The sequence below is a fragment of the Drosophila sulfurigaster genome, chromosome X (genome assembly GCF_023558435.1).
Source record: "Drosophila sulfurigaster albostrigata strain 15112-1811.04 chromosome X, ASM2355843v2, whole genome shotgun sequence".
In the NCBI taxonomy this organism is placed as follows: domain Eukaryota; kingdom Metazoa; phylum Arthropoda; class Insecta; order Diptera; family Drosophilidae; genus Drosophila; species Drosophila sulfurigaster.
Genome location: NC_084885.1, coordinates 26,194,288 through 26,210,192, shown reverse-complemented (window position 1 = coordinate 26,210,192; position 15,905 = coordinate 26,194,288). Strand labels below are relative to the sequence as shown.

The window sequence follows — 15,905 nt, the reverse complement described above, 5'->3', positions numbered from 1 at the left end:
GAAGAAATATACAATGAAGAAGAAGAAGAAGAAGCGAAAAAAAGAGAAAAAAAGTAAATGAAGAGCGGGCTGGAATACCTGTTTTACCTGTTTGTATACCTACTAACGTACTAACACTGTTATAGCGGATTCACGGCGCACGGCGCACACGCCTGATAACAACAGCAACATCTACAGGAACAACAACAACAACAACAACAGCAGCGACAATGCGATTGAAGACGAGACCGAAGCCGAACTCCAATCGCAGTCTTCAGTCCTCAGTCCCAGCAGCAACCCAACCCAAACGAACCAAGTCGCAGCCTTACCCCACCACCATCACCATCACCACCACCACCACAGCAACAGCAACAACCACAGCAACATCAGCAGCAGCAGCAGCCTGTTCTTTGAGTCGCTTTTGCAGATTCTTAAGTTGCGCTTGGACTTTGGTTACATCTTTGGTCGCATCGCTTGTCGCTTTTGGCTTTTCGCTTTTGGATCCCGTTTCGTCTGCCAACCCCCTCTGCCTCTGTCCCTCCCCCTTCCTTCCCCCTCTCCTTCATCTATAGCATCCTCTTGTGCGAAGAGTTCCTTTAGTTCCAGATGCTGTCGTTGTTTGTTGTTTGTTGTTTCCTTTTGTGCCGTTTTATGAACGCTTCACTTTTTTCTGACGCTGGAATTTTGTACGTTGCCAGCAAACTTCTTCAACCTCCCCTCCCCTCCCCTTCCCCCTCTCTGCTACTTCTCCACCCCCCAAGCACTGTGTCTATTTTGGTCGCAGTGTGCGTTTTTCTTGTTGTGCCCGTAATGAACTGCCAATATATATAGTATATATCATTGACAGACAGACAGAGAGCCTGAGAGGGGGAAGTGGGAAGAGGGGAGCAGGAGACGTTGTTCTGTGCTCTTTTACATATGCTAATTTATGTTCCAAGTGCTGCAACAAAGATCCGCTGTTGATGCTGTGCGAAACAATGCACAAAACATTTAAAGGTTTTTTTTTTCTTCTTTTTTTCAGTTACTTTCCACAACTTTCGTACGTTATCGAATCTATAAACATGTTTAGTTTTGTTATACTTTTTTCTTAATCTATTTTTCGCTTCTCTAATTGAAACTGAAATTGTTTTTTGGCTTTAATTGTTTTGCATTCTCTTTACTTTTCACTTTTATTGCAGTGTTACATTAAAATTATGTTGCTCAAGAAGGCAAATTATGGGATTGATGATCGGTAAGTTGATGCTGCCTTTATGATTATGAAATTTTGCAACATACATCAAGTATGTCTTTAAATGATGTATGACTTTAAAGTAATTTAAGGTTGAAGAGCTGAAAATTTTAATTTTTTTTATTGATTGATTTAGTTATTTTGTCCTATCGACAATTTTTAGTAAAGTTCTTTTGTCATGCATTAATTTAGACAGTTACTTTTAATGTTAGTTTACAATATTTTTATATTCACTCGTTTATTTATATGAACTCTTTCACTAATACAAATTCGTGGGCTGTAATTCTATTATAAATTTGACAATTAGATTTAGCATAAATTCCAATAAAGCTGTTTTAGAATTTAGCATAAGAAATGATGGAAAGGAAATGCACCGAAATTGCCAACCAAAAGTCTTCTGATAGTTGATTTGTTTGCTCCACTATAATCCCAACAATTTATTTTTATTTGTGTTAATTTATTTTACATTTTTGTATTTTATTTTGTATTATTATTATTTTTTTTATTTATTATTATTTCTTTATTTCGTGTGAGTTGGTTTGTTGTTGTCCAAGATAATTCAAAGAATTTGTTTGTTAATTGTGTTAATTTTTATTTTATTTTTTGATGTATTATTTTTTTTATTATGTTGTTATTATACATTTGTTTTTTATTTTATATTTTTTTTATTATTGTTTTCTTTTTTATTATTTATTTGTTTATTGCTTTTTGGTTTGTTTTTGTTAGTTGGTTTCTTGTTATCTAAACTGATTCAAAGTATTTTGTTTTTTATCATTGTTTTGTATTATTTTTTGATGATTATTTTTTATTATTTATATATTATTTATTGTTGTTATTTCTTTATTATTTTTTTTTTAATATATTTCAATTATTTTTAAATTATTATTTATGCTTGTATTTTTTATTTATTTATTATTATTTTTATTTCTTGTGAGTTGATTTGTTGTTGTCTAAACTAATTCAAAGAAATTTTGTCATTGTTATTATATTTTCTATTATTTTATTTTTACTATTATTTTTTTTTGTTTGCATTTCTTTTATATTATTTCTATTTCAATTATTTTTTTTATTTATTCATATTAAAATAATTTCGTTTTTCTTTATTTTGTAATTTACTTTAATTAGATTTAACAAGCAACCATTCAAGGGTATTTGCAAGTCAAGCTTTGCTTTGCTTTTGTGGCCGGCATTCTTATCCAACTATTTCGCAATCGACTTTGTGTGCTGAACTTGACAATGTTGTATTTTGTTGCTTATCTAGCTGACACTTTGCGGTTCAAGTTGAAGTTGCGACAAGAACCAAGCACACATACTAACAATAACACTAAATAGCAACAACAGCAACAACAACGACAACATTAACACTAACAACCACAACAACAACAACAACAACAACAACTAGGCACTAAGCACTGTGCACCTCACGTCTTGCACATTACAAAATTTTCATCGTCGCACTGTCAACACCTCTTTTTGTTTTATTTTTTCCTCGATGCCAAAACCAAAAAAAAAAAAAAAAAAACACAAAATAATAATAATTGACGAAAAAACAAAAAAAAAAAGCAACAAAAATTTAATTAAAATTGTATGCAAGGTCGAAATTAGTTGGCAACGTGGCCATCAAGTCGAAAAACTTAATTCATAATTCATTTAAAGAGCTCGGCTGCCCAGTCGGTTGTGCCCTGTATCACTATACTGTACTATATATGTATATATATAAATATATATATCTCTATATATGTGTGTTCACTTATTTATGTTTGCCCAGTTTGCCCCCACTTCGAGCTCTGCCGTCGTCGTCGTCGTCGTCGTCGTCTCTCTGACAATGTCGTTGTACCTTCAAGAGTTGCGAGACGCGCTGTGCACGTTTTTGTTTTATTTTAGTAGTTTTTTGTTGTTGTTTTTTTAGACTACTCGACCTGTTCGCCATATTAATCAGGCAAGCTCAGAATGGGCCACATATCACATATGGTAGGCACAGTCTGAGTCTCAATGTGTGTGCGTGTGTGTGTGTGAGTGTATGATAACTAGATATTTCTTGACTCTTTTACTTAATATTGGATGAACGTGCAATGCTTTTGCTGCGTCTTATAATATCAACTCACGCCATTATCTTATCTCATCTGATCATCGTATCACCCATGTCGTAGCTTATTAAATCGACTATTACAACTAAAACATATATCAAGCAACATTCCATTACTCTTCTTCATTGCAACGGCAAAACGTTGAGCGAATTAATATGCTTTAATTAATCGCCAAGTTTTTGCCATCCTAGCATCCAGTATTCTAACATATATTACCTTAAATATTTCATTAATCTTGAAGTCTTCAATTTCAATAATAGTTGATCAATATTAAAAAGTTAAAAATCTATATTTCATTAAGTATTTATTGTTTTTAAATATTTATTGAATAGTCAATTGCTTAATTTTCTAATATATATATATTATTTTAAAAATAATTAATGTTTTTGTATTTTCAAATATTTACTATTTATAAATATTTAATGCATACTATTTATACACATTTTATATAAATGTTTTCTAAATTTTTTATTATTCAAAAATTAAATTTGTTTTATATACATATATTTATTTTGTTTTATATTGTTTTTCTCTTTTGTTTATATATTTTACATTTTTTTCTATTTTACACTTTTCTATAGTTTACTTTTTATATATTAATTTTTTATATTTAACATTTATTTTATATATTATATATATTTTTTTTATATATTTTGGGTTTTTTCTCCTATTTTTTCCATTTTGTTAATATTATTTTCAACTCCAGTTGTAAGTTAAACATCATTTAAAACTAAAGTGAAAGACTTAGGCAACGAACTTGCACTTCCAAGCACTTTGCAACAGCAAAGACTTAGGCAACGAACTTGCTAGCCCAGTGCCAAAACAAATGACTTAGGCAACAAACTTGCACATGCCAACATCAGATTTATTGAATGCGTGTGTTTTTTGTGACACCTTTTTGGCTGCTGCAGCGCGAAAGGAATTTGTGCAAATGTGCAAGTTTGTTGCTTAAGTCTTTTCTCTTTTCTAAGTAAACAAAAGACTTAGGTAACAAACTTGTGTTGGGTATTTTCATGTTGAATTTTTTTGGTTTTTTCGGGGGCGTGATCTTTGCATATTTTGTGCGTGGGCGTTTGTGTGCGCAGAGTGCCAGGTAGCAGTTTTGGAGGGCGTGGCACACGCTGTGGCGACAGTTATACAATAATTCGCAGCCATAGTGATGGCATAGATTGAGAGATAATCCCATGACGGAGAGCTAGAGAGAGAGAGAGAGAAAGACTCTAAAGAGCTAACAACAAGTGCAAGTGACAAGAGCAAACAAAAAGGCAGCAACAACGATTGTTGCTGTTGTTGTCGCTTGTTGCTTGTTGCTGCAACATTTCTGGCTAAATATTTTTGCCCGAGCTGCCCGTGGGCAACGCCTTTCAAGTCGACTTGAGTCGAGTCGAGTCGAGTTGAGTCGAGTTGAGCTAACAATGGTAGCAAGTGCTCGCAAATTGTTGCCTGCCAGCCGAAGTTACTGCCACAGACAACGGGTCGCAACAACAACAGCAACAACAGCCACAGCAACAACAATGCTAACAGCAACAATGGATTTACCATTAAACTTTAAATTCAAATTCAAGTTCATGATGAATGTATCACGTGCAGTTGCCGCCGTCGTCGTCGTTGTTGTCGGTTGGTTTGCTTTTTGGCGGTTTTTTTTTTGTTTCTTTTTTTCTTTACTTCTCCACCTCTCTGGATGTGTGTGTGTGTGTACTTGAAGTCAAACACGACTAGTGTCTGCCTCTGTAGTGTAGTTGTTTTTTTTTCGGAGCTACCTTGTGTGGTAATAAGTGGCTCGACTATTTTGGCCCATTCTGCTTTGCGCCACGTTAAGTGTTTCGATTAGCTGAGAAAACTACTGAAAACACTGAAAAACTAACTAGTTTTTCCACTGGCTTTAATCCAAAATTTAGTCATGTCTTTTTTTTTGTAATTGCCGCACATTAAATTCAAATATCTGTTGATAAGGGTTTAAATGTAAGCAGAAATTTCAACTAACTAATGTTTGATTTAGTTGACTGTTGGAAGCTATTTCTATAGCATTCTTTTTTCACTGAAAGTAAGTGCATGAATCGCGCACTTATTTCGCTAGGAACTACCCTTTATATATTTATTACAGGGTATATACTTCTTAAGACAATACTGCAAAGAAATTTAATTTAATTTAATTTTACAATTTACATTTGTTTTCTATACTTATTTTTTGAACTAAAGTGTTGGGAGGAATTTACAATTATTATTTTGTTGAAACTTTTATTTATTTTATTTTCTGTTATTATTTTTTGATTTTCTTTTTTTTTTAACAATTTATTTTGTGTTTGAGGAAAAGTAGTTTAAGTAGTTTTAGTTTTCTTTGTATTTGATATTTGTAGTGAAAAAATGATTAACAACTTGGTATATTTTGTACTCTATGGTATATATTTTTTGAATGAATATACTACTTATACCAAATATTGCCTATATTCATTTGGTATATTTTAAAATTAGTACAACAATTCTCCCTGATTACATTTTGCATTTTTTCTGTTTAAGTATTGTTATTTCCAGGGTATTAGCTTGTCGTGCAAAGCTAGTGCTAGCTAAGTTCTTTTTTGTTTTCTCTTGCGTTTGTTTTTTTCTACCTTTTTGTTTTTTTGGCCAACTTGAACATTTTCGCTAGGTCTGAGAGTTGTTGTTGTGCTTCTTCCTCTTATTCGCTGTATTTCACTTGTTATTGCTTGTTCTTGTTGTTGTCATTACCGCAGGGCCATAATGTTGTCTTTTTTATTTTCTGTGTAAGTTTTACATCATAGTACACTCTCATTTCCACTCTCTTCCTGATGGCTGTTATACCCTGTAAATATAGAAATTGATGGCAGGGCGTATTATTACTTTGTAATCAAATGTGATTTGCAACTTGAATTTGAGCCTTAAAACATGAAACTTGAATTCAAGAAATTTCAAGAATATTAAGAACAATATTACTGACATTTTTACATTGTTGTTTTACAGTTGTTGAAAAATTAGAAAATATAATTTTATTTTGTATTTTCAAAAATTGTGTGGTAGAACAAAAATATAGGTTAACTGCTTGTCGACTTTGCCAGTTACTTTGTTTCTGTTTCTGTTACTCGAGCTCTTATATAACATTTGTCTAGCTTCTGGGCATTGAATTTTTTTTTGGACGTTTGGCAACAATTATGCAATGGGAATGGAGTAGTTTTCGGTTTTTTTTTGGTTTTTTTTTGGGTGCCAGAGAACATAACAAAGCGGGTAATCAACATGCGAGTACGATTGCGATTGCGAGTGTATTTTTTTTGTGTATTCGAAGTAACTGAGTCTCACAGTAACTGAGCATTTAAAGCATCAACACAGTGTGTGTGTGTGTGATGGAATGGGGGTCTTTTTAATGTTCAAGGTAAAAAAAAAACATTAACTCTGACTTTGAGATTACATGAACGCTTTTATAATTGAACTCCGGTCACTTGGCCTGGGCTGGCTTCTGTCTCTTGTCTCTTGTCTCTGGCTATTTAATTGTGTCATGTGCTTTGGCCGCTAATTCGCTAAATGGCGAATTTCCTGCATAACTTCCTGTTGCTAAGAAGCTTCGCCATCAAACTTATCATACTATCATAAATGTTATTTATGCATAGACTTTGTGATATATAAACTATCAACTATAAAATGTTAAAATGTAAAGAGGCTTAGGCAAATTCCCAGTGAAAGAATCAGTTCATTATTGTGACACTCCTCTTAAGAAATTGTGTTGCTGGAATGGGTAAAAAGCCATATAATAAACTAATAGCTCTAATGCCCCATAATGATGCTGTTGTAATAAGAGAGACGTCAACACGGTGCACCGCAGGGCGTCTGATTGATAAAAAAAAAGCAACACAAAACTAGAAAAGAACAACACTGAAAAAATACAGTCTTCAGTCCCTTTTTTTCTTTTTTCATTCATTCGTTCATTCATAGCTGGCGATGGTCAAAGCTTAAAAACTCCTCGATGGATGATAAATGCGATCGCTTAGCTTAACTCGACTGCATTTTCTCAACCCACAGCAGAGCAGAGCACCGCACAGCACAAGACAAAACAAATAAACATGCAAACAAACGAAAAATCAAGCCTAACTAACGACGACGATCTTAATTCTTATTTAGTGGACAAGTTTTTCCCTTCTTTCATCGACAAAAGAATACACAGAGAGTGGGAGAAAGAGAGTGAGAGAGAGAGAGATGAGAGGAGGGAGAGTGGGAGCTGGAGCAACTTTCTGTGAATGAATTAGCACAGGAATTGTACGAAAGTTGTGCGGACTAGAGAGCTTGATAGATAGAAAAAAAAAGAGCGCTAGGTGAATGCTTTTAAATGAAGAATGTGAGACGAGAATTCTGCATGATAATTAATGCCAAATTCCTGGATTGTTCAAGGAAAATACTTTACTTAAATATGTCTGTCTGTCTGTCCGTCCATCCCTATTAACACATAGATCTCAGAGACTATAAGAGATAGAGATATTATTTTATTCGACAGCATTTGTTATGCTTGCACACAAATCAAGTTTGTTTCAAATCTTTGCCACGCCTACTTCAGAACCTGCAAATCGATTTAAAATCGAATAACAACATGATTTTGAAGCTAAAGATTTATAACTATAGTTATTATAATTCGTAGTAGCTTAAGCTGGTATATATACCAAATATAGCCTTCGGTATATTTTAGTATTTTTGCGGTTTATTATTAAGTATATTTTAAAAATAATAACGCACTCTTTTGCTTATATTCAAAATAGGTAGCGAGCACAATCAACTTTCCTTTCTTAATTGTCAGATATTTAATAAATACTATATTTAGTATACAAATATATTTAAACTTTAAATTATATTGAAAATTTCTTTGAAATTATTTGAATTGCACACAACATTTGATATAAATTTGATCGATTTCACACATCAGCTTAAATTTAATCATAATTCGCAATAACTTTAATACTTTGTTGAATATGAAAATGAAAAATATTTATTCCAAAATTCTTAGCAATGTTTACAATTTCATTAAAATATATGCAGCAATTTGTTTATTCTCAATCAGTTGTAATTATAACGCTTTCTTGTACAAATAGCTTTTCAATTTCATTTATTGAGCACAAATTTGCTTTAATTTCTAATTACAAATTGATTTATTAAAATATTGTAATTAGTAGTTTTTTATTCTAAAAATTTCCCTTGGAATCTTTACTGCAATTTTGTGCCAGAAATTTCCCTAGACTTTTTTCTTCTCATGCGTCTCATTTAATTTCTCATTTTCTTTTAAGTTAGTCAGTGTTTTTGTTTTTTTTTGGTTTTAGGGAACTTCTTATCAGCGCGGTCTTCACGGTCTTTTTTGTTGTTATTGTTGTTGTTGTGGCCACTTGTAAGCAATCAAAGTACCGTTTCATCGGCAGCCGATACATAAACTACTTATAGAATTTATATACTTGATATATATAAAGTGTATGCGTATATCGCATCTAAATGATATGCAGGCCACAGAATGCCGCCTTTATCAAGCGACAGCAGCGCCATAAATTTATGCTAAAATTTAAATTTTCTTTAAAGTTAAAATCGTGTTGTCATGTGTGTGTGTGTATCGCCCTAAACCCCAAAAGGTCATTCCAAATGGGACAGAGCGGTGACAAAATGCCACATAAATATTACACGAACCCGAAGCTGATAGGCAAATGTCACTGTTATTAAAATGAAAGAAAACGAAGAATGAAAATGGTAACAAAGCAGCGTGCATTGAAAATGCCCACAAAAAATTCAACAACAACAAAAATGAAATGACAAAAATGCCATGAAAGAACTTCCGAATATGTTTTTCGAAAGCAGCCCTCAAGTCCGAGATGAGCCAAGAAGATTTGAGCATTAAGCCATAAGCTTGTCGTTGTTGCTGGCAGGTGTATTAAGGAAACTTGAGATTCCAACTTAAGCAGAAGCTGCCTAAAAAACTTGTGCGAAAGCTTAGTTTTATGTAATCTTGGAGAATATTCGAAAAATTTACAATGATTTATTGTGATGAAATAACTTTAATGGTCATATTATAAGAAAACAAAATATAATAACTTTAATTGCAGCTTATATTCTTATATTGCAATTTATGTTTGCTTCTTGTAATCATTAGAAAAACAAATTGTGATATGATATGATGATTTCCTATGATTTTCGTCTGCGACAGAAGCTTCCTTAATTCTCCTTTTATAATTTATGTTTATTTATTTTGAATAGTCATATTTTTCAAGTAATCTCAAATATTAAAACAAAATATTAATAGCTTATGCTTCTTTTGCAATTTATGTTTGCTTTATGTAATCTGTGAAATGATTCGATGCTTTCCTATGACTTTCGTCTACTAGAAAGCTTCCTAATATTATTCTTTTATAATTTACGTTTGTCTTTATTAGTATTATTTTTGTAAATTTCATATAATTAGAATCTATATTCTTGATCTTTGTATGTCTCATCTGCTGCTCGTGTGTCTCCTTGCTTAATTTTTAAAGTGTGCAACTGATGTTTTGATATGTCGTTTTAAAATAAAGGCTGCTTGAATCTATATTATTATTATTTTACAATTTTTGCCATGTTCTCATCCGTCCTCGCAAAGCGCAAAGAATCCAATAACAAGGATAATTTTGAAGCAAGAGTCGATTTTTGGAACACAAAAGGAAATGTAGTATTATTATTATTACTACAATTTTTGTTGCGATTAGATAAAATTGTAGAAGTTATTTAAGAAATGTTTTTGTACGGCAATCTGGGACGTTTAATACTGTATGGTATATTTTTAATGTAGTACTCTATCAAAATACCAAATAAAGCCTTTAATATATTTTATTATGTGGCATATTTTTAGTATATTTCTTCAATACATATTATAGTATTTTGGGGTATAATTTCAGTATATTTGCGGTTTATTATTAGAATTGAATGGTATATTTTCAGTATATTTGTGGCATATTTTAAGTTTATTTCTTAAATATGGCCTTAATGGAGATGCGGAGCGAGTTTATTACAGTCGAGCACATTCAAATGTAGCTTTATTTCTTGTTTCTTTTCTTATTAGTAATCAGCTAAATTGTGGCGCTTGAGAATATTTGCTTTACTTTCCTTCTAGAAGAAGTCTCATCGTCTGCGACAATCTTCGGACCATGTTCTATATGAGATTGCTTGCGAATACAGCTGCTGCGAGGCTCGACACTTCCTTGACAGCTGCAAAGCTGGCGCAAAATTGTTAGGTATGATTGTTGGCAGTTGAAAGCTAATTTGATCTCTTATCTCTGAGAGCAAACAATTTCACGCTGTTCTTCAGTGCTAATTGTGTGTAATCTGAATGTTTTGTTGCCATTTCCATTAGCTCTTATTTTTCCTCTATCTCTGCAAAACGGTCAACTAATCGCCTGACTTTTAGTTTTTTTTTTTGTAAGTTTGTTTTTGCGCTGTGTTTTCATTTCTTCGTGCCAGGTTAATTTCTATTATTGTTGTCGCTATGTGTCTGTCCATTATTCGAGTTCTTGGCTAAGCTCACATTTGTCGCAGTCGCAGTCGCAGTCACTGCCAAAGCAGTAGCAAGTGGCATGTCACAGTCAGTCAGTCAGCAGGCAAGTGGCAAGTGGCAAGTGTTGGCTTGGTTCCCAGCCAAGATTCGCAAATGTTGACTTGATTGAGTTGTTCTTATGCCCTGCCTTGGCAGATCGCACTTAGCTGTACTTTATACATACACACATTTATATATACATATATATATATAGTGTATCGCAATGCTCTTGACCATGGGAAAAGCGTCGGTTCACATTGCGGACCACCACCACCATCATCATCATCAGCTGGTCGGTTAGCCACTCGACCAACAAACCGACCAACAGCTGGCTAACTGACGATTCCTCATCCCAGTCAAATGTGACAAGCGGTTTGCCCCTTTTTTCTCCTCTTTCTCTCTCTCTCTCTGTGTTGCGATTGTGACGTAATCTCAGTGACAACAAAAAATTGCACACATGCAAATGCACGATCAGCTAATATACTCTGTACATTTCTAGATTGTCAAGCGATTTTGCTGAAACTTTCAGAATTTGAGGCGCATAGAAAAAAATCTACTTGGGAGACAAATATTAGACCAGTAGCTTAGTAAGATCCTGAGATATGGATATTTGTAATAAAAGTAAAAAAGCTTTGATAAAAATCGAATTTTATATTGCAAGGCTGTATTACATTCAATTTATATGCATGTAAAAAGCATTTTTTCTTGGTAGTCATTAGTTCGCATTATATTACGGGGGTTTTTGTTTACAACTTTTCTTTTAAAAATCTTTAATTTTATGTGCTTCACTTTTGTTTTTTCTAGTATTGATTTGCACTATTTTTTGATTATAAAGTCACTTCTGTTTGTGAAACAATAAAAGCTATTAAATAACGTAAAGTATAGTATTTTAGTATACCAAATATATTTGGTATCTTAATATACCAAATGTGTATTATTATACGTTTTTATTACATTTTTTGTTTAAATTATAAAGTCACAACTATGAAACAATTAAAGCTGTAAAATAGCACAAAAATGTAGTATCTTAGTAGACCAAATACATATTCTTATAAGCATATAGTATATTAATATACCAAAAGTGTATTATTATAAATATATTCCAATTATGTATAAATAATTTGATGAACTAACACAAAAGACTAGTGTATGGGTAAATAGATTGTTAAGACTTTGAACAAACGGAAAGAAATATAGACGGACAGACGGACATAGAGCAGGAGCCACTTAGAGTATAAACAAAACATGCTAAGCTCACGCATATTTCCTTAGATTTATGGTTATGTTTGGCTGCTTTTATGATACCCACTATTGACTAACAATATGACTACAGGGTATTACAGTAAAACAACAATAACAATAATAAGAACAACAACAACAACAACAATGAGAGGCAAGTACAGCACATGCAAAAGCTCCATTGTTGTTGCTGTTTTTTGTTCGCCAGACAAATGACTTCCGCTGCGGCTTGTTCAGCTCCCATCGTAAAAAAAAGCTATAGCTGAGCCGAAGCCGAAGCCGACGAGGTGGGAGAGGGGAGAGGGGAGGCAACACCAGGGTATTCTATCCAAAAGTAGTTGCTAGGTAATATAAAACTTTAATTCGTGCCTCTTTTGTGTGGTTCTTAACAGTTTTGATTGTCGATATATATTCAAGTATACATGGGCATCTCTTGTCTCTTGTCTTCTCGATACCAGCAACAGCAGCAGCAGCTCTCTCAGGTTCCATTCGAATTTTGACACTTTCTATTATCATTTAAATATGTTTGTATGTGTTGGCCCGTCTGCGATTGAAATAGATATGCGGGACTCTTAAAAACCTATAAGTATTGTATTATCTCGTTGTAAGTACGTCTGTTTATTTAGATTTTTTCGTTTTTTTTTTTGGATTTTTGGTTTTCATTTTTATTGCATTTCCTCATCTCGTTAACACTTTTTTTTCTGTCCACTTCTTTTTTTTTGGTGGATTTTGATTATTGTCATTCTAGCGGATTTAATGACACTTTGATTAGGTCGCGCCCCTTTAAAAGTGTCAGTTGCATTTTTATTGATTTTGTGTATTTTTTTTTTTCTTCTGATCCATATGAAGTAGCCTTCTTCTTCTTCTTCATCTTCTTGGTTTGCTCTGCTCTGCTGTGTGTGTGAAATGTGTGTAGAATGTGCTCCCAAGCAGCTTCAATTCTCATCATTAAACTGCGCTTTCTGCTGCCACCAATAAGCCGCCCAATAAGCTACTGAGCTGAGCTGCTTGTGGCCATCGTTAAATGATTCCCCCTCAAGCTCTACGCAAAAGTCATAAAACCAAAGTTAGGCTCATGATTTTCACTTCCTGGATTTCGACTTGAAAAAAAAAAAGAAAAACAAATAAATTGAATGCGAGCAAAAAACAAAATTCTCTTAAACGATGAGAAGCGAACCGATTTGGTCTTCAAATTTCATTTGCTTCTATCGATTTAATGCTAATGCCTAGAACAGGAATATAAATACATATAGATTTTGGTAGAATTGGAGAATTTATTAACATTCATTGTCAGAAGTTAATACTTGCTTTCGTTTACTCTATTTTTAGATAAAGTTTTAAACTCTTGAGAACTAACAGAAGTGTACATGTTATTTAAAAAATAATAATAAATAAAATAAAATAATCAAAAATATATTTTGAATGTTACAAATAGTATCGATATACCAAATGTATCGTTCTTATATTCTAATGTTGATTTTTTACTTGTTTGTTATTAAATGTTGCCTTATAGAAGAAATTAGTAACATAGAAGTTGCAAAAAATGCTCTCTTTTATTTACTTTATTTTTAGTTCTCTTAATTTAACACAAATGTACAAATCAATTAAAAAAAAGTGTAAAATAAGTTTACAATGATTTGAGTGCTAAAAGAAGTCAATACATATAAAGTATTTATAGTTGGCTTAACTTTGATGCTTGACATCAAATGGCATCCATAGAAGCAGTTACAAGTCGAGCGTTCAAAGCTAATTTGAAAGTGTAAAATTGTATTAAAGCGAGCAATAAAGAACACAAAAGACTAAAATTAAAGTCATTCACCCTAATCCTAAACATTTGTGTTGTGTATTGTGAGCACTAAAACTTGTTGCATTGATTGACTTTTCAATAAAAAGCAAAAACGAAACTAGAAACTAGAACAGAATAAAGTAGATACAGGAATTTATAGATTAAAGCTTTTGGATGCAAAACGTATGCAAAACTCATATAAAATCGATTAAACAACCAATTTAAAAGTAACAAAGCAAATACAAAGAAGAGAAGTGAATAGAGATTTGGTTGTTGGAACGACAATTGCCGCAACGAAATGCTTGTCATTTGTTGGCTTAACAATTGGATCGATACTCATCATCGAAAGGCGAATGAGATAAGTAAATGAGCTTTAAGAGAAGAGTTGAAACTGTCTTACAATTTGATTGCCCTGCTGACCCAAATACTGTGTTGCATTTTCGATTAATTATCTTCAATCGATGCACATAAAAATGCCAAAAAACAGAGAAGATAAGAACTCAAAAAAGTATTTCAAACGAAGCCTGGCGCTAGAACTAAGAATTGAGATAAACAGATTGGGAGAAATGTAAAATATTTGTACGTTTCAAGTCGTGGCCATTAAAAATGAAAATTAAAATAAAAATTTAAAAAGAAATTAAATTTCAGTGTTTTCTCGTTTTTATATTTGTTTTTGTGGTGTGTTCTTCTGTTTTTAATAATCAAACTAATTTGCATAGAACGCGACTGCAGCTGCAGTCAGCAGTCCAACAATCCTCCCCATAACCCCTGAACTTCTCTGCTGCAGAGCTCTTCCCCCAGCCCCCAACCCAAACGGGGGAACTTGTTAGGCCAATTAGTGTGCGTATTTCGGACTTTGCAGCAGCAGCCCAAAAGCCTCAACTTTACTCTACTCTTATAGCATGTTTCTTTCGTTTCGTTTCGTTTTTTTTTTGATAAACGAGCTGAGATTACGTGTAGTTCCAGTCTTCTACACACACACACACACTCAGACACATTAAAGACTACTTGTTGACGGGCCTATAAACGTCCAGAGAAATGAAGCATGCTTAATGAGCGAAGCGAACCACTGCACGATCTTAACATACAGATATTCTCTCCATCTCTCTCTCTCTCTCTCTCTCTCTCTCTCTCTCTCTCCACCTCTCTCGTAACGTATACGAATAGTTGCATTCGTAGTCGTTGAAGTTAAAGTCGCAGGGCCCCCAGCAGGTGTCTAGCACAGTGGCACCCATTTGTGTTATCAAATCATTCATTCATTAGCATACATTACAAGGAAATTTAGAAAAAAATATGAAAATTCTATTAAATGCTGAAATAATGGCAAATTACAATCATTTATATTTGTTCATCACACTGTCAATAAGTACCGATTGTTTGATACAATTCTTTTTAAGCGTCTCTTTTAAGTTCTGCGCAACTGAATGCAACTAAGTTACGTCCTTTTAATACATCAATAAGAATTCTGTTTAATCGAATTACATCAATTTTTATGTAATTCCTTCAATTAATGAAAATTCTTATATAAATGAAATAGTGGCTCGTATTATAATTAATTAAAGTTTGGTGACTTCGAACAAATCTTTTGAAATATTTATTGACTCAATAAAAGTATAGATTTATTTTTGTACATATCTGCCTTAGATTTCTTATATTTATATTAAAAAACGAGTAAGAAGGATACAACTAAGAAGAGATACCCGCTACCGAATTATTAATGAAATCATATTTTAAAAAATACCAAAAAGATACTACAAAAATACTAAAATAAAGTAATAAAAGTAAAAGTAAAAGTTATTTAGGAAAAAATTCTGTGTGGGTAAAAACGTGGGTCTTAGATGCTTTGGCTGACAATCTGGTATATTTTTCAGTCAATGGTATATTTTGTAATCTGTGGTGTATACTATATAAATATACCTAATATAGCCAAATATACTCACTGAAATTAACTTTTTCAAAACATATATTTGGATATGAATCTGGGAGAAGTAAAGGAAAATGTCATACTATTTATTGTGCCATTATAATTCGTTTAAAATGTAAACTCGATTT

General features: G+C 32.8%; 1 long non-coding RNA gene across 2 annotated transcripts in view; it reads left to right on the top strand.

Moving 5' to 3' along the window:
- LOC133848038 (uncharacterized) overlaps positions 1–15,905 on the top strand; it is a 61,163-nt gene that overhangs the window by 28,116 nt on the left and 17,142 nt on the right. Inside the window, exon 1 of one of the 2 annotated variants that reach the window (XR_009895212.1) lies at positions 1,161–1,210. The exons of the other annotated variant lie outside the window; for it this stretch is intronic. This is a non-coding gene — a long non-coding RNA (uncharacterized LOC133848038). Of the gene's footprint in view, positions 1–1,160; positions 1,211–15,905 lie in introns of those variants that run through there. 2 annotated transcript variants of the gene reach the window in all.